The following is a 24,614-nucleotide window of genomic DNA, read 5'->3' as shown; positions in this document are numbered from 1 at the left end:
CTCTTCTGCACAAACCTTGAACACTTTAAAATCATAAGTGTTCGAGGCTTGGGCAGTTAAGGCAGAGCTTGCAGGAATGGGACAGGGGCAGAACTCACGGGGTCAGGATGGGGACAAATTTGTCATTCTCTAACTGGTGAAGCCAGGATTGTGTTCTAAAATTAAACAAAATTTTTCTCCTCTATCCATATGTGTTATCTCCATAGAAAAGTACATTTACGTATCATCTATATCTGGCAAAAGGCCAACATTTTTTTTGGGAAGAAACACCAAAGCAAGAAGTCATTCTCTTTTCACAACAAACTCAAGTGTTTCCACTTGTCTGGCAAGCAGAAGGTGGTTCTGTTCAGATTATTGTGCATTATAAAGCATCATCTTGAACTTGGAAGATATGCCCTCTCTTTTACTAATGTGTAGCGCAGATTTTAGCCCCGGCAGTGGCGGTAACTGCTCCTACGAGCGTTGGAGCAGTTACCGCCGCTGCTGGCACTAGAACCACGCTACACGTTAGAAAAAGAGGGGGATGAGTTCTAAACTGAAATGGTACTGCCCATTTCTATTCTGTAAGCACAGAGGCCCTGATTCTATAAACAGCCCCCAACTTCTAGGCGCCGTTGAACACAGTTGTCAATCATCCTCTAGGAGCTGTTCAAAGTTGTTATATCGCAAGAGGATTGTGAAAAATTAATAGACTGGGCATCAACATGGCAGATAACATTTAGGGCTCCTTTTACAAAGGTGCGTTAGGGTCTTAACGCGCGGAATAGCGCGTGCTAACATGCCATGCGCGCTAGCCGCTACCGCCTCCTTTTAAGCAGGCGGTAATTTTTCAATTAGCACGCGCTAATCTTGTGCGTGCGCTAAAAATGCTAGCGCACCTTAGTAAAAGGAGCCCTTAATATGATCAATTTCAAAGTGATGCCTGTGGGAAAGAGGAACCCGAACTATAGCTACGTGATGAAGGGTTCCATGTTAGGAGTCACTGCACAGGAACAAGATCTAGGTGTCATAATTGAGGATACATTGAAACCATCAGCTCAGTGCGTGGTGGTGGTGGTGGCGGCTAAGAAAGCAAATAAAATTTTAGGAATTATCAGAAAAGAAATGGAATATAAAGATGAAATGTTATATTGCCCTTGTATTGCTCCATGGTGCAGCCACACCTCAAATACTGTGTGAAATTATGGTTGCTGCATTTGAGAAAAGATATAGATGAATTAGAAAAGGTACAGGACAGGGCAACGAAAAAGATACAAGGAATGAGGAAAGGCTAAAGCAGCTGGGACTTTTCAGCATGGAGAAGAGACTGCTCAGGGGAGATATGATAGAAGTCTTTAAAATACTGAGTGGAGTGGAACAGATAGATGTGAATCGCTTGTTCACTCCAAAAATACTAGAATAAGGGGGCATGTGATAAAGCTACTAAATAGTAGATTTAAAACAAACTGGGGAAAATATTCTTCACTCAACAATGGGTAATTAAATTCTGGAATTTCGTTGTTGGAGAATGTGGTGAAAACAGTTAGCTTAGCAGTATTTAAAAAACTATAACTAAAGCCATTATTAAGATGGACGGAGGAAATCCAGTGCTTATTCCTAGATAAGTAGCATAAAATCTACTTTACTCCTTGGTATCTTGTCAGGTACTTGTGACCTGGGTTGGCCACTGTTCGAATCAGGATACTGGGCTTGATGGAACTTCAGTCTGCCCCAGTAAGGCAATTCTTATGTACCTGTGTGTGCATATAAGCATGTATAAACTAGTATTCTAAACATCTACGTGTATAATATGTGTATAAATGTTAGCACCTAGTTTAGAGAATTGTACTTAAGTTGAAATCTTCTGCCCAATGTGTGGTTGCAGTCAAGAAAGTACAACAGAGTGTTAGGAATTATTAGAACAGGAATAGAGAACAAAACAAGTGTTTCATGTTGCTTCTATATTACTTACCGTATTTTCACGCATATAACGCGCGCGCTATACGTGTTTTTACAAACCGTGCATACCCTTGCGCGGTATACGCGTGAGCGCGTTGTACAAATTTTTTTTTACATAGTTCCCCCCCCCTGACGTCCGATTCACCCCCCGCAGGACCGCTCGCACGCACCTGCACCCCCACAACCAAAGGACCGCCCAACCCGACCATGTGCCCAAGGCCCCGCCCCCAGGAGGGACCTAAGGCTCCCGGGCCTATTCTGATTGGCCCAGTCGCCTTAGGCCCCACCAGTAGGCGGAGCTTTGGGACGGATGGGCCAATCCGGCCTCATTCCGTCGTTGCCTGCCGGTTTGGCTCCCATCTGTCCGGCCAACTACAGAAAGGTACGGGGAAGGGGGGGGTGTCGTGGGGGTCGGCCAGGGGGGTCGTGGGTCAGCTGGGGGGGCGGTCGGAGGTTCTTGGGGGGGGCGGTCGTTGGGGGGAGGGGGGTTTGCATCAAGGGCAGGAGGGCCTGGAATTCCTCCTGCCCGTAATGTAGTGCGGGGTGGGGTTAGGGGGTCGCCGTGGCCAGGAGGACTTGGGCTCCCTCCTGGCCCGATATTGTCGGGGAGTTGGCGGGGCAAGAGGGCTTGGGCTCCCTTTTGCCCCGATCGTGTCGGGGAGTCGGGGGGGGGGCAAGAGGGCTTGAGCTCCCTCTTGCCCCGATCGTGTCGGGGGTGCCGCGGTTGGCTGGGGCAAGAGGGCTTGAGCTCCCTCTTGCCCCGATCGTGTCGGGGAGTCGGCGGGGCAAGAGGGGAAGCAGCAGGACACCGGTAGGAGCTTCTACATGATGGGGGGGGTCGGGAGGCTGTGGGGGTGCGAGCGGTCCTGCGGGGGGGGATGAATCGGACGTCGGGGGGGGCATCAGGCTTTTAGGATGGGGACAGGACTTCAAGGGGGAGAGGAGAGTCGGGGCGGGCGAAAGAAGAGTCGGGGTGGCCAGAGGAGAGTCGGGCAGAATGCGCGGTATACGGGTGTGCGCGGTATACAAAAATTTCTGTACATAAATTTGTGTTTTCCGCGTGCTATACCCATGTGCGCGTTTTACACGGGTGCGCGTTATCTACGTGAAAATACGGTACTTCACTTTGTGACCACTTGAGGGCTGTGTGCAAGTGTTGTTGCTGTGTCTCCCCCCCCCCAAAAAAAAAGAGAGCAGATTTAGAAAAAAGGGTATAGATAAGGGTGATCTAAATGATGGCGAGCCATTCCATTCCCTTTAATAAGAAAAGATCAAACAGCTTAGGGCTCTTTGGCATGGAAAAGAGAAAGTTGGTAGTGAGCAGACTCTCCTACCCAATGCTCATGCTGGCCTCATCCCTCCTTCTGACATCACTTCCTGTTTATGGGACTAAGAAGTGACATCAGAGGGAAGGCTCAGCTGGCATGAGCTTGCTCACTGCCAACAAAGATATGAAGAGGTGTGAGGTGGGGAAGAGCGCATTGAGGGCGCAGTGAGGCCTGGTGTCTCCTCCCCAGTCTGGCATCTAAATCCTCCCCCTTCTTATGTCATGAAATGGATTGCTAGCTTTGCTAAGGTTCTGTTTTAAAAACTTTGCAAAGCATATCTATTCATATGAAACAGCTACTTAAAATTACCTTCCCTAAAGGTCCAATTTTGAAATTCTTTAAAATTATTTAAATGATATTGCTGTTTTAACATGCCAAAATGTCATTGATTTTTATAAAAATCTGTATGTTTCTATTACAAGTCCCTTTAATATATCCTTTAGTCTGCTTACCTTTAGAGATCTAAGTCTAACGGGTTCATAGACAGTGATGTGTTAATAGAACATTGATTTTTGCAAATGTTCAACATTAATAACAGCTTGCGAGGAGGCTGAAATGCTATCTAAATCTCTAAATCACATGCTGTTCTAGCACTTTTATGGAAACCAAGTTCCTTGGTTCATATTTCATTCTTACATGTTAGATCCCTGTCAACTTCAAATCTGCTCATTGTTTTGCTACATATATGTAGGGAGTAATTTTCTGTAAGTTGCCTAAAATTAGGTGCATATTCTATAAGGGCAATTACCTGTTTAGTTTTTAAAGCAGTTTATGAATATGCTAAAAAACAATTAACACATTCATTATGCATTCCAAAAACATTTATGTTTAGAAGTACTCGTAGCTTTAAATGTTAAATTAAATGTGATTCAGAAAAAACATGTAGAGTACACTCTCTTTTATCAGGCTACTAAAGTATGGAATGACCCTCTTCTTCATTTGAGACACACAGATTTTAATAAAAAGGATTGTTATGATTTATAATCTGTACAAGTATTTAGGGTATGTCTTATTGTGATCCACTCCGAATCTTATTTGACTGGATGCAAAATAGAAGGACTCTGATTAGATTAGATTTTATTGCAATAATAGTTTTTGGGAAAATAACCAATTTGCAACTGCATCCAAACAGGAATTAAAGAGTGTTTGGATCAGGGGCTTTTGCATCAGTGAAGGCTGCTATTTGTATACCATGAGTGTATAAATAAACACTCATCCCAAATGACTACTGTATATGATCTTAGGAGGTAGGGCCAAGAACAAGTGAAGGACAGAATGGAGCTTTGGGAGACTCTTTAAAGAGAATTAATGGTCTGACAGAAATGAATTAAACTAGTCTAAGGGTGAACTATCAATACCCAGTTCTTGTAGGCAGCTTAGGAGCAAAGAGTGGCCTATCAAGTTAAGTTCATTTGTAAAAAAACAAGTATAGCATCTTTTCATCTGGTCTTCAACTGATTTCAGTGGTCAGATCTACAAGCCTGCTCTTTTGAGTCAAAAATTGGGCACTCCAACGGAGTCAAGGCTCGTCCATTTTGGGGCTTTTCTTAATGTTTTCTAACTTTTTTGTGGTTTCCTGATGCCATTCCATTGTTTTGATGTTTACCATTTTTCAGAGTCTTGAGTAACCATTTTGCTTCTTTGTTTTGTAGGGCCCTTATGTAATAAAAGAGGGGAAAAATAAATATTAACTTTAACATAAATAACAGTTCTTGATCAGTGGAAATGTTGATACTCCTAACAGAGGCCTCTGTTTTGCAGTGGCTGTGTCAGGGGAACTTATTCACATCAACCTTGGCAAGCACCGCATCCAAAATGGCTGCAGGAAAAGTAGAACATCAGCATTTAAAGCCAACATTGATGTCCTCATACCCAAGAATAAACACCGGGTGTTAAGGAGGAAAAAAAATCTATCTATTTCAGGTCAGTTAGGAAAAAGAATTCCATTCTAATTGAAATTTGAGCTAAATGTTTTTTCACTTTCAGAAAAAAACAACATTGGACCTTATAGGTACGAGGTCATTAACGGTTTTAAAAGTTGGCTTGGTGTTCTGATTTTTCTGCACACACACTGAATGCTGTGCTTGCCAAGGGAAATGTGAATAAGTCCCACAAGGAGTGCCACATAGACCTGTACTGGGACCAGTGCTTTTTAACTGTAAGTGATCTGAAAATGGAAACAATGAGTGAGGTGATCAGATTTGCAGATGACAAAAACTATTCAAAGATGTGATATCACATGTGGATTGCATGAAATTGCAGGAGGAACTTAAGACTGAGCATCCAAATGGCAGATGAAATTTAATATGGACAAGTGCAAAGTAAGAACATAAGAATAGCCTTACTAGGTCAGACCAATGATCCATCAAGCCCAGTAGCCCGTTCTCACAGTGGCCAATCCAAGTCACTAGTACCTGGCCAAAACCCAAAGAGTAGCAACATTCCATGCTACCGATCCAGGGCAATCAGTGGCCCTCCCACCCATGTCTTTCTCAATAACAGACTATGGACTTTTCCTCCAGGAAACTGTCCAAACCTTTCTTAAAACCAGCTATCCACTCTTACCACAACCTCTGGCAATGCGTTCCAGAGCTTAACTATTCTCCAAGTGAAAAAAAATTTCCTCCTATTAGTTTTAAAGTATTCTGCGGCCGTTCTAACATTCAAATATGGCCGCGGCATTCTTTGCAAGCTATTTATATCCCACCCCCATGACGTCAAAAGACACACACCAATCAGCAGCATTCTTCCTAAAGTGTCATGCTTCTTGGAACAACCCCCAATCACTAAAGAATGGAATGGTGTAAGCCAACAGGTTGGTGTGTTTGGTTTTTTATTGAATGGTATAGTTTTGTAAGTATACTATAAGGTAATCTGTGTGTTTTTTTGGTGTAGTTGCAGCACTAGCCCCGTCCTGAAGAAGAAGGCGAAACGCGTTGGTGGGGAACAGTGCGGCCACACAGTTGATATATATAAGATAAGTGCATTCTCCATTAGTGAATTTTTGAAAATGGAATGCTTTAATAACAAGATGAAGTTTCTATAAGCAAAAAAGATGAAGAAATATTTATAATATTAATATGTTTAAAGAAAATTTTCATGGCAAGTTACGAGTTGAACTATAAAAGAAAAAAATAAAAAAATATTTGGTTTGATATACACAGGGTGAACTCAGTGAGGAGTGCTGCTACGCTGATATCTTTCAGAGTAGCGTTCTGAGATATCCCCAGTGTTTATATATCAAAGTTTAGTTCTTTGCATTTGGAGTTATACATTAGAGAATGACATGGTGGCGGGTTACCCGCGGCTAGCCGCGTTTAGCTTCGGGTAGCCCGCCGAAACGGGGAAGAAAAAATAGTGGCCTCTGCGGGACGGGGACAAGGCCATTCACCGCCCCGTGGAGCAGTGAATGGACTTATCCCCGCAGTGAGGCAATCAAGGATCGCGCGGTCCCCGCCGTCTCCCTCCCTCCTCCTTACCGCCGGTTGAATTTCTGCCGGTCCGCATGAAAAAAAAAATAAGCCTCCTTCCTTTTCCCCTGCTCTTACTACCATGCTCATGCTGAAGCTACTAAAGCCGACAGGAAATCTTTCCGACGTCAATTCTGACGTCGGAGAGGACGTTCTGGGCCAGCCAATCGCTACCTGGCTGGCCCAGAACGTCCTCTCCGACTTCAGAATTGAGTCGGAAAGACTTCCTGTCGGCTTTAGTAGCTGCAGCATGAGCATGGCGGTAAGAGCAGGGGAAAAGGAAGGAGGCTTTTTTTTTTTTGAGCGGCAGGGAGGCAGCAGGCTGGCTTTGGCTAGGGAGGGAGAAAGGTAGGTAGGCAGGCAGGATTAGGGGGTGGGGGTGAGACAAAGTGTAGAAGGCAGTGAGAGGGACATAGGAAGGAGGCACTAGTGGCACTAAAGACATGGGAAGGAGGCACTGGGGGCACTAAAGACAGGAAGGGGCACTAAGGACATGGGAAGGAGGCACTGGGGCACTAAAGACATGGGAAAGAGGCACTGGGGGCACTAAAGACAGGAAGGGGCACTAAGGACATGGGAAGGAGGCACTGAGGGCACTAAAGACATGGGAAGGAGGCACCGGGGGCACTAAGGACATAGGAAGAAAAGAGGGAGGGAATAGAAAGGGACAATTCTTGGGTCTGAGTGCAGAAAGAAAGAAATGAAAGAAAGGATACACAGACAGAAGGAAACGCAACCAGAGACTCATGAAATCAATCACCAGACAGCAAAGGTAGGAAAAATGATTTTATTTTCAATTTAGTGATCAAAATGTGTCAGTTTTGAGAAGTTATATCTGCTGTCTATATTTTGCACTATATTTGTCTATTTTTCTATAGTTACTGAGGTGACCGAGCTTGCGGAGATGGGGCGGAAAGAGGGTTTTAAAATTTTAGTCCTAGTAGTTTGCCGGTCCACAAAATAATTCTTTTATTTCTGCCGGTTCACGGGTGTAAAAAGGTTGAAAAACACTGATGTAGAGTATGCCGGCTTTCTTTTTCACCCAGCCGCACGCGTTCAAAAAGCCGCGCTTGCGCGGCTGCTCGAGTTGATCAATCTTCTCCTCTCTTACAACTTCCTGTTTCCGTTGCATCAGAGGAGAATATTGAACAAATGAGCACCCGCATGTGCGGCTGGGCGAAAAAGAAAGCCGGCATACTCTACATCTAAGGTGAGATGGAGGGAGGGAGATGGTGGAACACTGCAATCGATCGGGTGTCTGCTGTTTTTGTATCACTGCCTGCCTGCGCTCACGCTCCAGATCCACCTGCATTTTTAGTGTGCACAATTGACCTGATTCGAGCTATAGGTGAACATGGGGGACACGTCATTGCAAGGGAGGACAAGTCAATTGATTTATTTTATGTTCTGTTTTTACTACAGGGCAGAGGCACTGATACAGATTCTCAGTGCAGTAGTAGTAGTAGTAGTAGTGGTGGCAGGATTCTCTTCTGTCTTTATGTTGTTTCGCAGTACTGAGGCTTATATGGATGCTGCGGGGACGGTGACGGGGCGGTGAATGGGATGGCAGTGGGCGGTGACGGGGGGGTGAAAGGGATGGTGGTGACAGGGCGGTGCAGAGGATGGTGGGCCGGGGACGATGCAGTGATGGGGACAGATTTTTTCCCCGTGTCATTCTCTATTATACATGGCAAGATATCTGGTTTGCTTTGGACTATTATTGAATACTTGCCACAAAGCCATTGATTTCTACTTGATATAATAAAAGTCATGAATAGTTCATAAACTATGCCAGACAAGAGAATTATTAGCTAGAAAAAGACAACTACAAATAATTGGGTCGAGTAATTTTCTAAAGTCCTATTCACAACAATTTCATATTTGGCCTACAATGGAGTTCCATATTTTCACTCTTGCAAAACAAAAAGTAATTTTACCATTTTCCACAAGCCTCAGGTTAACAAGAAGATCCAAGTATTCTGGAGAGAATTGTGACCCGGAGAGCAAAAGACAAAGCATGATGAAGTAAAGGAAGCGGTGCTCACCTGGCTTCGGGAGCAGCCAAAAATCTTCTTCCCTGCAGGAATGTAGAAACTACAGTAGTTGAACGATTAAAAAAAATGAGTCGTCTTGCGTGGGGACTATGTGGAAAAGTGTTATGTTCAATTGCTCATAGTTACTTCTATTAAAGCCGTTAAATGGATTTTGCCTTTACTTTTTGATTTACCCTCATACACTTGCTCTCACAAGGCCTTTGGAGTACAGTCTGAAGACCAGATGCTGAAGCTGCCAGCTTGCTACTTTCAGTTGCAGGCTTATAATTGAGACAGCGGTTTGGACTTCTACCATGTTCTTGGTTTGCTTGTACGATTGCTTTTGTCTGGAGTGTTTGTGATTTGACTTTCTTATGTTGATTTTGGAGTTTCTTTCTTGTTTATTTGACCTATATACCACTTGATCTGTTTGTCAAAATAAAGTGTTTTAGCAAGTGCAACTAAACTATAAACTTTTATTAATATCTGCTCCATATATCTTAATTCTACCTATAATCTCACATTTTGGCTTAGAATTTAAAGACAAAGAATTCCTCCTATAAGACTTAGGGCCTCTTTTACAAAGCCATTTAGCTCAGTCGCATAGGGATTTAAAGGGCTTTGGGGCTGTTGCTGCGTGGTTTTGTAAAAGGGGGGAGGGGTTAATTAGGAGACACCAATAGCAATATCCCATTTGATTGATAATGCCTTTTTCTTATTTTTATTCCCTTATCATAAGCTACATATATAACGATTTATTATTTTTGCTATATTTGTACTCTAGAATCCAATGAGAATGTTAAGCAATAGGGAGCATATTTGCATATTTACACTTAATTAAATTTATAATTGCATTTAGTTATCTTTAAATAAGGGATGAGTAGCTTGCATCTGTAATTATGCACATATGATTTCTAGATATTTATTTTAAGATATGATTTTGCTGAACCTGTAAATTTGTATGACCCATAACAATCAACTTTCCACCCTGGAGAACTTCAGTGCATACAATGTGTACAAATATGGCCCGATTTTAGCTTCATAACCTTTAAGAATGCAAATGTGTTAAATCTCTGCCTCTCTCTCCCTTCACCCTGGAGATAAGTTTAGAGATGTTTTTTAGGAGCAAGGAGCTAAAACAAATGTCCCCTAGAACATGGCAAACATTGATGCAGACTAATCCAGCATCCACATAAGAACAGATACCACAAAGATAAGGAAATGCACAGTGGGAAGTTTTAAAGAAAAACAAGTCAGTAAGATTTTAACTGTAACCTTCAATTTGAAGGAAAGTTCAGAAAAAACACAAGTATATCGGTATATCATTCAGAAGCACATAAAAAGCAGCTTTCAGCAGGAGGATTTTAAAATATGTGAGTGCAGGCTTTCTACTATTTTAAAACTGATAAGAGCTCTTTTTGCATACAGTAGAATCCTAATTAACTGGTACGCAACCAACCGGCACTCTCATATAACCAGCAAAAAAATAAAATAAAATCATCCTCCTTCCAGCCCCTGAAGCAGCAGCGGCAGCCAATCCTAACCTGACAACCTCCTGCCCCCTCCCTCTAGCCCCCAAAGTAGCAGCAGCAGCAGCAGCAATAGCAACTGGTTGACCAGTCAACCCCCCACCCTTCCTTTCTCTAGCCCTGAAACAGCAGCTGCTGTGGTCCTGACCTGACAACCCAAACCCCCCTCTCCAGCCCCTAAAGCAGCAGCAACCAGTCCTGACCTGACAGCCCCCCTCCCTATTTTTAATTGTAACTCTCAAGCAAACAGAAACTACATTTATCCGGCATCTACCAATACCTATGGGTGCCAGATAACTGATATATTAATAACTTTATATTAATTGATGGTATAATAAAATTGAGATGTTATGTCAAAACTAGGGGGGGGAGGGTGTCGGTGGTGATGTTTACTCCAATGTAGTGCTCAAGGGAGGGGCCTTAAACAACTTGGGCCAATCAGAGCTTCAGGCCCCTCCCCGGATGCATCAAGAAGGGGCCTAAGGCTCTAATTGGCCCGGACGCCCCATAGGAGGGCCTTAGGTGTCTGGGCCAATCAGAGCTTCAGGAACCCTCCCTGGGGGTGTATATCATGTTTGGGGGTGTATATCATGTTTGAGACGCCACGACCATTTTGTAATGGAAACTGGTCACTATGCTAGGGAAGTGAATTCACTTAGGCAATTGGTAAGACCTTTTTGTTTCGTTAGGATTTGGTTAATTAATGTTAGGTCTTCTTCACCTTTCTGATATGCATTTTTTATTTAGTTGCGGCACAAACCCCTATCCTGAGGAAGATTCAAAACGTGTTGGTGGGGACTAGTGCAACAACAGCATTAAGCTAAGTTAAATACTATTAGCACTATGAATACCAAGATAAGAAAAGATGAATTGAAATGAAAAGAAAAGGAGAAGTTAATATTTATATAAAACCAAACAAAAAAATATAAAAGTAAAACACTATCACATATTTGGGTTGAATCACTGAAGAGTGCTGCCATGCTGTTCCTGTCTGGACAGGGTGGCATTCTGAAAATCCCCATAGTGATATATAAAAAATTAGTTTGAATGTAGTATGGTTATTGATATTCAGTGAAAGCCAAACCAGTGTATGAAATCTAAGTAAACCACATCCAATGCAAACTCTCAATCTAGTTTTTTGGTCATCCAGCTGAAGAAATCAATCATATTTGTTTGGCACAATCTTCCTTTGGTAGAGCCATATTACCTCAGAGGTTACAATCCATATGATTCTACAAGGAATGGAAAAGGACAAAAATGGCTGAAAACTGGAAAAAGCACAAACAACATCAAAGCAAGTGCCATAAGGCGGTGAAAGGGGCCAAAAGAGACTATGAAGAAAAGCCGTTCTTTTGATATATTAAGGGGAAACGATCTGCAAAGGAAGCAGTGGGGCCGTTAAGATGACCATAGAATAAAGGGAGTACTAAAGGAGGACAAAGCCATCGCTAACAAACTGAACACATTTTTGGGCCTGTATTTACCAAAGAGGATATATCCAATATACCGGAAGCCGACAGGCTATACACAGGAAATGAAGATGGGAAACTGACACGGTCAAAGGTCAGTCTAAAAGAGGTATGCAGGCAGATTGTTAGACTTAAAAATAATAAATCCCCAGGACTGGAGGGCATCCATCAGAGGGTAATCAAGGAACTGAAACGGGTTGTAGCTGAACTGCTTCAACTAATAGCCAATCTGTCGATCAAATCAGAAAGGATTCTGGAAGACTGGAAAGTGGCGAATGTTACACCAATCTTCAAGAAAGGTTTGAGGGGAGATCCAAGAAACTACAGACCAGTGAGTCTGACTTTGGTACTGGCGCTGATAGATGGTAGAGGCACTGATAAAGGATCGCATCATTGATCACCTTGATGGACACAATCTGATGAGGACCAACCAGCACAGATTCAGCAAAGGAAGATCTTGCTTGACATACTTACTGCACTTTTTCGAGGGAGTAAACAGGCAGATAGGTGACCCGGTCGACATTGTATATCTGGATTTTCAGAAGGCGTTTGACAAGGTCCCGCATGAATGACTACTTTGAAAAATTGCGAGCCATGGAATCGAGGGTGATATTCTCACGTGGATTAAAAACTGGTTGGCGGATAGGAAACAGAGAGTGGGGGTAAATGGACAATACTCAGACTGGAAAAGTGTCACGAGTGGAGTGTCGCAGGGTTTGGTGCTCGGACCCATGCTCTTCAACATATTTATAAAAGACCTGGAAATTGGTACGAAGAGCGAGGTGATTAAATTTGCGGACGATACAAAGTTATTCAAAGTAGTGAGGACACAGAAAGATTGCGAAGACCTACAATGTGACATAAACACACTTGAGGAATGGTCCACGAAATGGAAAATAAGGTTCAACGTGGATAAGTATAAGGTGATGCATGTCGGTAACAAAAATCTTAAACACGAATACAGGATATCCAGTGCAGTACTCGGAGAGACCCCCCAGGAAAGAGACTTGGGAGTACTTGTAGAAAAGTCAATGAAGCCGTCTGCACAATGTACAGCAGCGGCAAAAAAGGTGAATAGAATGCTAGGAATGCTCAATAAGGGGATCACAAACTGATTGGAGAAGGTTATCATGCTGCTGTACCGGGCCATGGTATGCCCCACCTGGAATACTGCATCCAACACTAGTCGCCGTACATGAAAAAGGAAAAGTACTACTCGAAAGGGTCCAGAGAAGAGTGACAAAAATGGTTAAGGGACTGGAGGAGTTGCTGTACAGAGAGAGGCTAGAGAAACTGAGCCTCTTCTCTCTTGAAAAGAGGAGACTGAGAGGGGACATGATCGAAACATTCAAGATAATGAATGGAATAGACAGTAGAGAAAGAGAGATTGCTCACCCTCTCCAAGGTGGAGAGAACGAGAGGGCACTCTCTAAAGTTAAAAAGAGATCGATTCCGTACAAACGTAAGGAAATTCTTCACCCAGATAGTGGTAGAAATCTGGAACGCTCTTCCAGAGGATGTTATAGGGGAAAGCACCCTCCAGGAATTCAAGACAATGTTAGACAAGTTCCTGCTGAACCAGAACGTACGCAGGAAAGGCTAGACTCAATTAGGGCACTGGTCTATGACATAAGGGCTGCTGCATGAGCGGACTGCTGGGCACGATGGACCACTGGTCTGACCCAGCAGTGGCAATTCTTATGTTCTTAACTTCACTATCCTTTACCCCAGTAATGTCTCCATTACTTTTCTCACTACCAACGTAAGGCTTAGACAAGAGCGATCCAGTCGACATTGTTTATCTTGATTTTCAGAAGGCGTTCGACAAGGTTCCACATGAACGACTACTTTGGAAGATTGCGAGTCGTGGAATCGAGGGTGAAATACTCACATGGATCAAAAACTGGCTGGAGCATAGGAAACAGCGAGTGGGGATAAATGGACAATACTCGGACTGGAAGAGTGTCACCAGTGGGGTGCCGCAGGGCTCGGTGCTTGGACCTTTGCTCTTCAACATCTTTATAAATGATCTGGAAATTGGTACGATGAGCGAGGTGATTAAATTTGTGGACGATACTAAGCTATTCAGAGTAGTGAAGACACAGGAGGATTGCGAAGATCTGCAACGTGACATAAACATGCTTGAGAAATGGGTTGCGACATGGCAAATGAGGTTCAATGTGGATAAGTGTAAGGTGACGCATGTCGGTAACAAAAATCTCTTGCACGAATACAGGATGTCCGGGGCTGTACTTGGAGAGACCTCCCAGGAAAGAGACTTGGGGGTTCTGATCGACATGTTGATGAAGCCGTCTATGCAATGTGCAGCAGCGGCAAAAAGGGTGAACAGAATGCTAGGAATGATTAAAAAGGGGATCACAAACATATCGGAGATGGTTATCGTGCCGCTGTTCCTGGCCATGGTGCGCCCTCACCTGGAATACTGCGTCCAGCACTGGTCGCAGTACATGAAGAAGGACACGGTACTACTCGAAAGGGTCCAGAGAAGAGCGACTAAAATGGTTAAGGGGCTGGAGGAGTTGCCGTACAGTGAGAGATTGAAGAAACTGGGCCTCTTCTCCCTTGAAAAGAGGAGACTGAGAGGGGACTTGATTGAAACATTCAAAATACTGAAGGGAATAGATTAGTAGGTAGGGAGAACAAGAGGGCACTATCTAAAGTTGAAAGGGGATAGATTCTGTACTAACATATGGAAATTCTTCCTCACCCAGAGAGTGGTAGAAAACTGGAACGCTCTTCCGGAATCTGTTATTGGGGAAACACACTTCAGGGTTTCAAAACAAAGTTGGACAAGTTCCTGCTAAACTGGAATGTACGCGGTGAGGCTGGACTCATTTAGAGCACTGGTCTTTGACCTGAGGGTCACCGCGTGAGCAGTCTACTGGGCAGGATGGACCACTGGTCTGACCCAGCAGCGGCAGTTCTTATGTTACAGGTCTGTAGTTTCTCACCTCTTCTCTTTTATGAAGAAGGACCCATGGAATTTCTCCCATCTCCAAGGATCTGTTATATAGATCCTTTAAAGCATTTTTCACAAACTCTCAGAGCTCTCCCAGTATCCTAGAATGTATCTCATCTGGCCCCAAAGCTTTGCTTATTTTTAGATTTGTAAGCTGTGTATAAACACATTCTTCTGTAAACTGAGTGATATTTACTCCATTCCCATATGTGCATTTGTCAATCATTTTTGATCCTTCTTCAAGATTCTCTTCTGTGAACACAGAGCAGAAGTATTTGTTTTAGCATTTCTGGGGTTTTTTTCACATCACTATTTATACATCATGTCTCAGAATCCTTGAGGTATTCAAGTCCATCCCTGGTCTTCTTCTCCTGTCCTATAGACCTGAAAAAAGGTAGAAACATAGGAACATGATGGCAGATAAAGGCCAAATGGCACATCCAGTCTGTCCATCTGCAGCATTCACTATCTTCTTCTCTCCCTAAGAGATCCCAAGGGCTTGCCCCATCATTTCTTAAATTCAGACACAGTCTTTGTATCCAGGAGACTATTTCACGCATCTACCATCCTTTCTGTAAAAAAGTATTTCTTAATTACTTCATTCAATGCCCTCTCACTTGAAAGAGACTGGACTCGTGCCTATTTATGTCATATAGGTATTTAAACATCTCTACAAAAATATTACTTGCCAGAGCTGGGCTACACCCCCCCAATAAACATTTCACAACAACGTGGAGAAAAAGCCTCAAAATTTTCAACGTGGCAGCAGACAACTCAATACTGATTTAAGATTCAAGCTGCTTAATTTACTATCACTGGCAAAAAACTCCACCACCATTGAAATGTAATTATCAAAAGGGTAATATACCCATCATTGTGCACAGGAAAAGCAAAATCAAAAAGTTTTACTTAGCTTGGGAAACATGGTCTGAAACGCCGTGCTGTGTTGATTGAAGATGTCTGGTCAGACTACCGATGAAAACGCCACGGCACCATGCCCAATCCTGAACTGTTTACATCTGATTGGTGCCGTGGTGTTTTCATCGATAGTCTGGCCAGACATCTTCAATCAACACAGTACGGTGTGTCCTAAGTTCCTTCAGTATCCTCAGATGTATACCATCCGGCCCCTTCACTTTGTCCACATTTAGTGTAGCTAGCTCCTTACAAACGCAATTCTCTGAAAATTGATCAGGGTCTATCACACCTCCATCCCTACTTGTGTTTGTCTTCTGTGGTCCTGCTCCTGGTGCTTCAGCTGTGAACACACAGAAATATTTGTTAAGCAATTCAGCCTCTAATTTAACAGCTTCTACATATTTCTCCCCTCCACCTTTGAGTCTCACAATGCCACTTTTGCACTTCTTCCTTATCATCAATATATCTCAAAAAATATTTTGAAACCCCATTTTATCATGTCGGCTATTTTTTTCTTCCATTTGCATCTTTGCTTTCCTGACAACTTGACCAGCCTCTCTTGTTTTCCAGATATTTTTGCCTGTCTTACTCTTTCTGCATTCTTTTGTAGTTTATGAAAGCTAACCTCTTTTTCCTTACCTTCTCAGCCACTACTTTTGAGAACCAAAGCAATCTTTTTTCCCTCTTACTTACTTTCCTTAAAGAATGGTTTGTTGCCCTTACATTAGCTCCTTTCAGTTTTGCCCACTGCTTTCCTACTCCATCCAGATGTTCCCATCCAGACAACAATTCCTTAACGTAATCCCCCATCTGAACAAAGTTATTTTTTTAAAGTCTAGAACTTTTACTTTTGAATGAACCCTCTTTACACCGGGTTTTGAAAAGCCTCCTCAAATCGTGTCAGGCAGGGAAGAAATCCACACATGCGCGAATTCCTCAATGCCTGACAAGAGCAGGTAGCAAGGTGCGGGGCTGGGGCGGGGATGGGTGGAACTGGGTGGGCCTGGGGGGCGGGTCTAGGAGGTACGGATTTTCCAATTGGAAAATCTGGCAACCCTAGACATAGAGCATGCATAAGCGTTCACAACTAAATTTAGTAACGTCATTGCCAACTTACGCTGGTTTTCTATATTGGATTTGTCATGCAAAATTGCTCAGATTTTTAACACATATAGAACTGCCCCCATGACTCTTGAAATAGCAATACTATGCTTGATAGTGATCTTGTGATTTTTATATGTTATTTTGGACTGATTCCTTGGCTATCTGAGTTTTCATTTGCCTATACAGTTGGTTCAGTTTTCCCTCTCTGTTGAATTCAAGGGATCTGGACAAAGCGAATGCAAGGACAACTTATAATTCAGCTACAAGAATGTGAAATTGGTGCTCTTATCCATGCCCCACCAGCATTTTTGTTGGCATTAAGCTGCATAAATACATAAAACACTCTCCTCTTTTATTGAACTAGAGGGTGTTGGTTTGGCAAGTTTTACTGTAGATTTGTTTCTCTTCTGACTGCAAATCTTGGTTGCTAGGCAAAATGAATAGAGCAAAATATGTTCAATAATTCCTCTCAACTCACATTTTTATATCTTGATTTTGCTTATTATATTTTTGCTATCACAACCATATAATTGTACCACTTCAGAAATAATATTTACTAGTAGACATTGTAGAAGAAAGAGTACATTTCAGATTTGGAAGATAGCCTTTAAAAAAGTATCCTACAGAATTATTATATGATATATTTACTACAACTAATATTTCTTCCTCATATTCCCTCCCTATTTTGTCTGTCCTCTATATAGTACATTCTTTCACAGACAACAGGCCCAAGCAACCACAGGTTCCCTCACTGGCCAAAGGCTGAAAAGAAAATCTCCTGTGAAACTATACTCCTCAGAATAGCCCTTCTGGCAGCAGGGGTCACTCAAGCATATCAGTTCTAACACACCTGAATCTTGTCAGACTTGAAGGACAGGAGAGGCAAACCTGAGTCTTCTACACTGCAGTACTATGACTGTACTATGGGCCTTATCCTCTGATAGAAACAGAGAAACATAGAAAATGATGGCAGATAAAGACCATACGGCCTATCCAGTCTGCCCATCCAAACCAAATGCTCAACTCCACAATCCCTTCCTCTCTCTCAGATTTCCTGATATTTTAATAAGATTAACTCATTGTTATTAACTTGATTCCTACATGTAGCTAAAGCAAAAAATGTATACATTTTAACCAAAATCCAAAAAACCAGACAGCATTTTTTACTCTACAGTTCTTGCTCTCTCAATCAATCATCTTCCTTTTCCTAACTATGTGAGGTAGTCGGAGAAAAAGAAAAAGGCTAGATAAGGTCTCATCCAGAGCTAAATCAACACTGAAGATGCCACTTAAGTTCACCCACACATATCTCACCACATACATGTTCAAACACAACAAATAAACTCTTAACTTAGATCTCTTGTGCTGAGCTGCTGCAACTTTAACTCATATTAGGTGTTACTCAGAGGAAGAACAAGAGAACTTTCCTGCTAAGCACAACAAATGTCATCACTACAGCAGCCTAACTTTAATCATCAAACTAAAGGCCAAAAAAACCCCATTAACCACAAAATAAATGGCCACGTACACATCGCACTCTCAGCATATGAAAACAAAAGTAAAGGTCCTACTCTTGATCTTCACTGACAGTTCCTCCACATGCAAAACTATTCTTTTAAATGGCTTTAAAATATTTATTATTCACACACTTACCATGTTAGAAGAAAGGCAGCCAGTATCTTATAAGTGCTGCCTAGCAATGCTGTTACTAGAGATACTGTTGCCCAGAACAATACCTAGAGATGATCTGCAATTCATCATACTTGTATTCTACCATGCAATCTTTATTTCTGTCTCTTAATTCATTCCTTCTCTTTGTTTTATAGCAATAACCCCTAGCAATTACTTCATTTTAATATAAAGAGATTAGATTCTTAATTTGCTAATATCTTTTCTAGTAGATAGGTGTATCATTCCGGACAGTAGGATATTCTCCCCATGACTGCAAGCCATGCAGAAAGAATCCATTCCAGGTTTTCACCTCCTCCTCCTCCTTCCCAGGGCTCTGCTGTCTCTTTCAGTTTGTACCAAAGAAGGTGATAGCCCTATATAGATACACATAAGAAGGAGGGGTATGGGGAGATTCCCCAAAATACAGTGCTATTCTGCTCTGAAAGTATAACTAACATGTTAAACATTGCAATGGAATAATCCATACTTCAGAATAACCATACAAATCAGAAATATTTATGGGGTTCAAAAATTCCCCAATGTGTTACAGCAATACATTATTCTCCATACCCTTGAGGGCTCACTAACATCAAAATCTCAGCTTGACTTGAACTATCTGATTGAGCATAGGCAGGCAGAGAAATAACTGACAAGACCAGGCTACAGAATGACACACCTATCTACTAGAAAAGATATTAGCAAGGTATGAACCTAATCTCTTTTTCTAGTGCTATAGATATGTCATTCTGGACAGTAGGGACGTACAAAAGCGGAACCAGAAATCTAGAGCGGGACTTCTGCCCCTGCTCGTATCACTGAGGACCAAATCATAATGTTCTCCCGTGCTGCTATGTCCACTCTATAGAACTTGGTAAACATATGCAGTGTGGACCAGGTTGCTGCCCTACAGATCTCCTCAGGCAAAATTGCCCGAACTTTCGCCCATGGCTCAAATACACTTTCAAGGAGACCGGCAAATGCTTGCCACAGGCAATATATGCTGATGAAATGGACATGCAAATCCATCTTGAACTGGTAGCCTAGGCTGCCAGTTGTGGTGAGCACAAATAGATGGTCATACAGTTGGAACTCACTGATGACCTCTAGATAACATAGGATGACTCTCCTTGCATCCAGCTGTTTCAGAGTCTTATCCTTTTTCTTTGACCTTGTGGTCTGGAATGCTGGTAACCTAACTTCTAGACATGAAACACTGAACCTTCAGCAAAAATGACAGGACCATGCATAGGGAAATTCCCACCTTTGTGATCTTGAGGAAGGGCTCCCTGCACGGCAGTATCTGCAGCTCCGAGATGCTTCTTGCTGATATAATAGCCACAACGAGAACAGTCTTGACGGACGCCTCTTGAATAGATTCATACGATCATGTTAAGGTTCCACAAAGGAAATGGCTGCTTTACCAGTGGTCTGACAACAGAAAACCACCTTTTCTGTTGTGTACCAATGCTGAAAAGACTTCCATGCTTTAGTGGAAGTGGAGAACGTCTCAGGCTTCTTGGCTCTAAGGAGAGTAGCAATGACTACCTAGGATTGTCATTTGCATTCTAATGTTGCACATTTAAGACCATGCTGTAAGAACAAAGCAATTCAGTTCTTCTATGACCACTGACTCCCTGGGAAAAAAGATCAGGCTGAACCTATAATAATCTGAGATCTTTGTCCCTCTGAAGATGCACTAGATCCGTATACCATGGCCTACATGGACAATCCAGAACCACTCTCCCTGGGTGGTTTGCTATTCTGTGGAGCATCTGTCCTATCATGGGCCATGGAGGAAACATGTACAATAGCTTACTTTTGGCATGGCTGGACTAGGGCATCCAGGCCTTTGCTTCCGAGCTCAGGTCTTCAACTGAAGAAATGGTCCACATTCTTGTTCCTCGCTGTATCCTCAGATCGAATGTTGGTTGACCCCATCGAAGAATGATGGACTGGAACGCTACAGCAGATAATACCCATTCTCCCAGATCTAATGCCTGCCTGCTGAGGAAATCAGTCTGGACATTGTCCACTCTTACTACTTGTGCCGCGGAGATTGCCTGCACATTCTTGGGAGCCTCTTTGGTGATTGACATATGACACAGCTGTAGCATTGTCCGAGACTTGGCTGGCCTGTCCTTCCATAATCTTCTCCAGCTTCTGCAATGCCAACCGAATGACCCAAATCTCCAGTCTATTGATGGACCACTTTCTCTGGGAGGGCAACCATTGCAGTGGCCTCCCCAGCTGAGCAGGCTGGCATGCATTGTGAGAATAATCTACAATGTTATTCTGAGGGGCATGCTCTGTAATAACAACTGTGAATGAAGCCATCAACTCATACTGCTGTGGGAATCTGGAGACCATGTGAATGTCATTTGAAAGGAGTCTGATTGTGGGGTCCACCGTGACAGCAGAGCGTTCTGGCAAGGTTGTATGCAAGCCTTCGCCCACAGAACCACATCTATAATGGCTGCCGTAGAGTCTAGCACTTGGAGGTAGTGCCATACTGATGGAACTGGCTTAGCCATCATGTCCGAAATCTGAATGCAAAACTTCCATCTGTGTGCCTCCAGAAGATAGGCACGACCTTCTGCTGTGTTGAACTGAACTCCCAGGTAATCCAACAATATGGCAGAACCAGTGGCTCTTTTGGCAATTTACAATCCAACCCAGGCTCTGTAAGACCTGGACCACTTGAGCTATTGCCTGTTCTCCATCTGAGAATGATGGAACTCTGATCAACCAGTCATCCAGGTATGGATGCACTTACAATCCTACCCTTTGAAGATACGCTGCTACCACCACCACATCATCTTGGTGAATCTGCAGGGTTATGTTGCCAGACCAACAGGGAGCGCCAAAGACTGATAATGACTCTCCAGCATCTGGACTCTCAGGAACCTCCTTGAGCTCCTGAAATATGAGTATGTGTAGATAGGCTTCTTTCAAGTTTAGGGAAGCTAGAAATTTCCCCAGAGCAACCACTTCGCTTACTGACCACACTGTCTCCATATGAAAACATGGCATCTTCAGGGCCTTGATGTGTGTGAGATCTAGGTTAGGTCTCCAATCTTCTCAGCCTGACTTGGGCACTATGAAGTATATAGAGAATCTGCCCAAATCTAATTCTTCTGATGGCACCGGTTCTATGGCCTAAATTTCTACAAGTCTTTGAACTGTTGCTAAGACACTACATACCTTTTCTGGGCGCTCCACCAGGAAGTCCACAAACCAGTTAAGAGATGGATAAACTCAAGCTTGTACCTCCCCGAATGATCTCCAGCACCCAGCGGTCTGACGAGATCTGCATCCAGGCCTCCGAATATGACTAAGCCTTCCGTCTATTCTCAGGAGGAAGGCTTTGGTCTTGGCATCATAGTGCTTACTTGGAGGTTGAAGCAGGATTAGAACCAGAGTCTTGGCTTTGCCTTGTTCCTGTGAATCTCTGCAGTGATCCCTGATAGGATCTCTGAGCTGAATCTCCTCCTGAGTTCTGTTGAAAGCGCCTGGAATTACAAACATTAGACCATCCAGAACCTCTAGAGACTCATGGTCTGCTGTAAAGCAGAGATTTGGACCAGTGATCTGCCACAGTGGCCATCAGATCATCCAGACCCTTTCTGAACAACATCTGTCCTTTGAAAGGGAGGCTGCTGAGGGTAGCCTTGGAGACAGAAGCTCCTGTCCATTGCCTGATCCAGAGCATTCTGTGAGATGAAATGGAGTAAGCCAAGTCTTTGCTCATGACTCTGATAATGTTGAAGACAGCATCAGCCACCTAATCCCACCCTGCTAGCATAAGCTGGAGCAAAGGCTCACCCTCTGCCAGGATAAGCTCACAAATCTTGGAACGACAAGCGCGTGTCACACAGGAGGCTGTTTCAGCTGCTTTGATTCCTAAAGCCAAAGCTTCAAACTACCATTTTAGGACCACATCCACTCTGCAATCCAGCACATCCTTTAATATTATATCTCCCTCACTTGACAGGGACACGTGCTTGGTTACCTGAGCCATCAAGGAATCCACCTTAGGCTCAGTGAACATCTGCTCTGTGACTAATACATTCATATCAGGATGCACTCTCACTCCACTGATGAAAGACCACAGAGTGATAGGAGCCTGCTGAGAGACAACTGTAACTCCAGCAGGAAGTCAGTAATGATCTCTAATAGTGGCAAAGGCTTGAACAGGCAACTTACAGTGGGATATTCCTCTTGTCAAGAGCCCCTGTTGCATCCTGCTTACTTGCTCTTGTATGCAACCCTAATTCTCCCAGCAGGGAAGACTCACTCTGCGAGAGCAAAGGCATTCAGACTAACCCCTCATCTTTCAAATCCCTGTCAGAAGGTCCATAGGATCCTGGTCAACTTCTGGCAATGCTACTTATAAGCTCTGGGATCCCAAACCCCCTTGCACGAACCCTCACTTGCTGCCAGACTTCATATGAGTATCCCGGCTATCAAAATAAGCTCTTCACATCAAATTAATGAATTCAAGAGAAAAGGCATTACTAGGCAGCAGTGAGTCCCCTCTAGGAAACACTGCCATGTCTTTTGAGCTTCGTGGCTTCCACACTCTTGAACTTAGGTACACCACTGTTCTGGGGCTCTGGAAGGGATTTTCTCCTGGCTCCCCAATGGTTACTCAGTTCTAGAGACCAGCTTGTGGTGCAAGGGCACTCTTCAAGTGACCATGCAGTGCAACACTGATTTAGGAGTAAATGAACCTAAAGACTCCATCTCTGCCAATTTTGAGGCAAAATGAGGTGATTTGAAGGATCTGGAGAACTTTGGGGAAAAAAAAAAATCAGAAAATCCAAAATGGCCACCGTGGCAGCAGATGCCTAACAACCTGCACTCAAACCCTTGTGATTCAATTGTTGAGCTAAGGTATTAGGGGTATGGACCCTGAGCTGCACAAAGATCTTTGCAGGCCGGTTGCAGACCCAAGTCGGCTTCTCCACACAGGCAGAGTTCTCCCCCCAAACTGAGGAGCTCTGGTGCACCAATAGCTGCAAAAACTATGAAAAATACAGAAAATAATAAAGTAATATACAAAGCAGATCAGACAGATACCTTCTGGTTTGTGTGCAGAAGGACAAACAGAAAATTGTTGGTACTTTTCCATCCCAGGAACACTGATCTGCAAAGCTGCAGCTTGATGTTCTTGGAAGGCACCTCAAAGAAGCCTTAGCAGACATCTAATTCCCCCCTTCCACTTGGAGCCCCTTCCCTCCCAAGAACATCAAGCCGCAGCTTTGCAGCCCAGTGTTCCTGGGATAGAAAAGTACCTGTGGAATGAAACCAGGCAGTACTCCCCCGATATTCACAGGTGTTCCGTTCTAGGAACTCCCACAAATATCGAAAAAACGTGAGTATGGTTTTTTGCCTGGGGAGGCAGGAGAGGGCAGCTCCTGATTGGTGAAGCCCGACTTTAGCATAGGAAGTCCCAGTCGGAGAATACCGCGAATGACCGGGACTGCGAACCGCAAATGACCAGGGGAAACATTGTAAAGGCAGACTGTATCACTTGTAAACCTTGCCAAGAGGTTCATTGGGTGGGTAAAGAGCAACATCTTCAACGTGCTCCTCGTGACCATGTCATCTCTCCCGCTGACGTCACTTTTGGGTGCCATGCATAGGAAATGACATCAGAGGGAAAGCTGACGGGGTTGCGGGGAGCACGTTGAAGTTCTTGTTGCTCGCAGAGGTGAACAGCTAGAGGTACAGAGGGAGGGAATTGGGTTGCACGAATGGCAGGAGGGATCAGGGAAGGAGCGGTGGAGGGGCACCACCACCCTGGGCACCTCTCACCCTCGCTATGCCACTAGGTGGGTATATCAGCTTTGGGAAGATAGATCTTTTAAGATCACCAGTCTTAGGTAGCGATCAGAAGTGCTTAATAAGCACAGCAAGTAAGGCACTGCCTCTAGCACTTGCCTTAATGCTTATTTAGCGGTGAAGCAAAGCAGAGAGGCACCTTAGGTAGTTCAGAAGGCCAAATCACATCAACTGTAAAAAGGACTTACTTACAAGCCTTCTGTCCTAAGGTGCAAAAGCCAGAGCTTTTCTGAGAGATTGATGATAAAATGGGCAAGAAGCCTGAAGAATTTAAGGTAGTTTTGAATCATGTGACTGGCCAAAATTGAGAAATTGCCAGTATTTTGGAAC

At 43.5% G+C, this 24,614-nt stretch overlaps 1 protein-coding gene across 5 annotated transcripts in view; it reads right to left on the bottom strand.

Moving 5' to 3' along the window:
• Positions 1 to 24,614, bottom strand: part of CHN1 (chimerin 1) — a 186,766-nt gene that overhangs the window by 98,426 nt on the left and 63,726 nt on the right. The window contains exon 1 of one of the 5 annotated variants that reach the window (XM_033947251.1): positions 14,740 to 14,830. The exons of the other annotated variants lie outside the window; for them this stretch is intronic. The gene's annotated coding sequence lies outside the window, so the exon portion shown is untranslated. Of the gene's footprint in view, positions 1 to 14,739; positions 14,831 to 24,614 lie in introns of those variants that run through there. 5 annotated transcript variants of the gene reach the window in all.

This window comes from Geotrypetes seraphini, chromosome 5, assembly GCF_902459505.1.
Source record: "Geotrypetes seraphini chromosome 5, aGeoSer1.1, whole genome shotgun sequence".
Lineage (NCBI taxonomy): Eukaryota > Metazoa > Chordata > Amphibia > Gymnophiona > Dermophiidae > Geotrypetes > Geotrypetes seraphini.
Note: the sequence above shows the minus strand (reverse complement) of the source record. Positions and strands in the feature narration are given on the sequence as shown.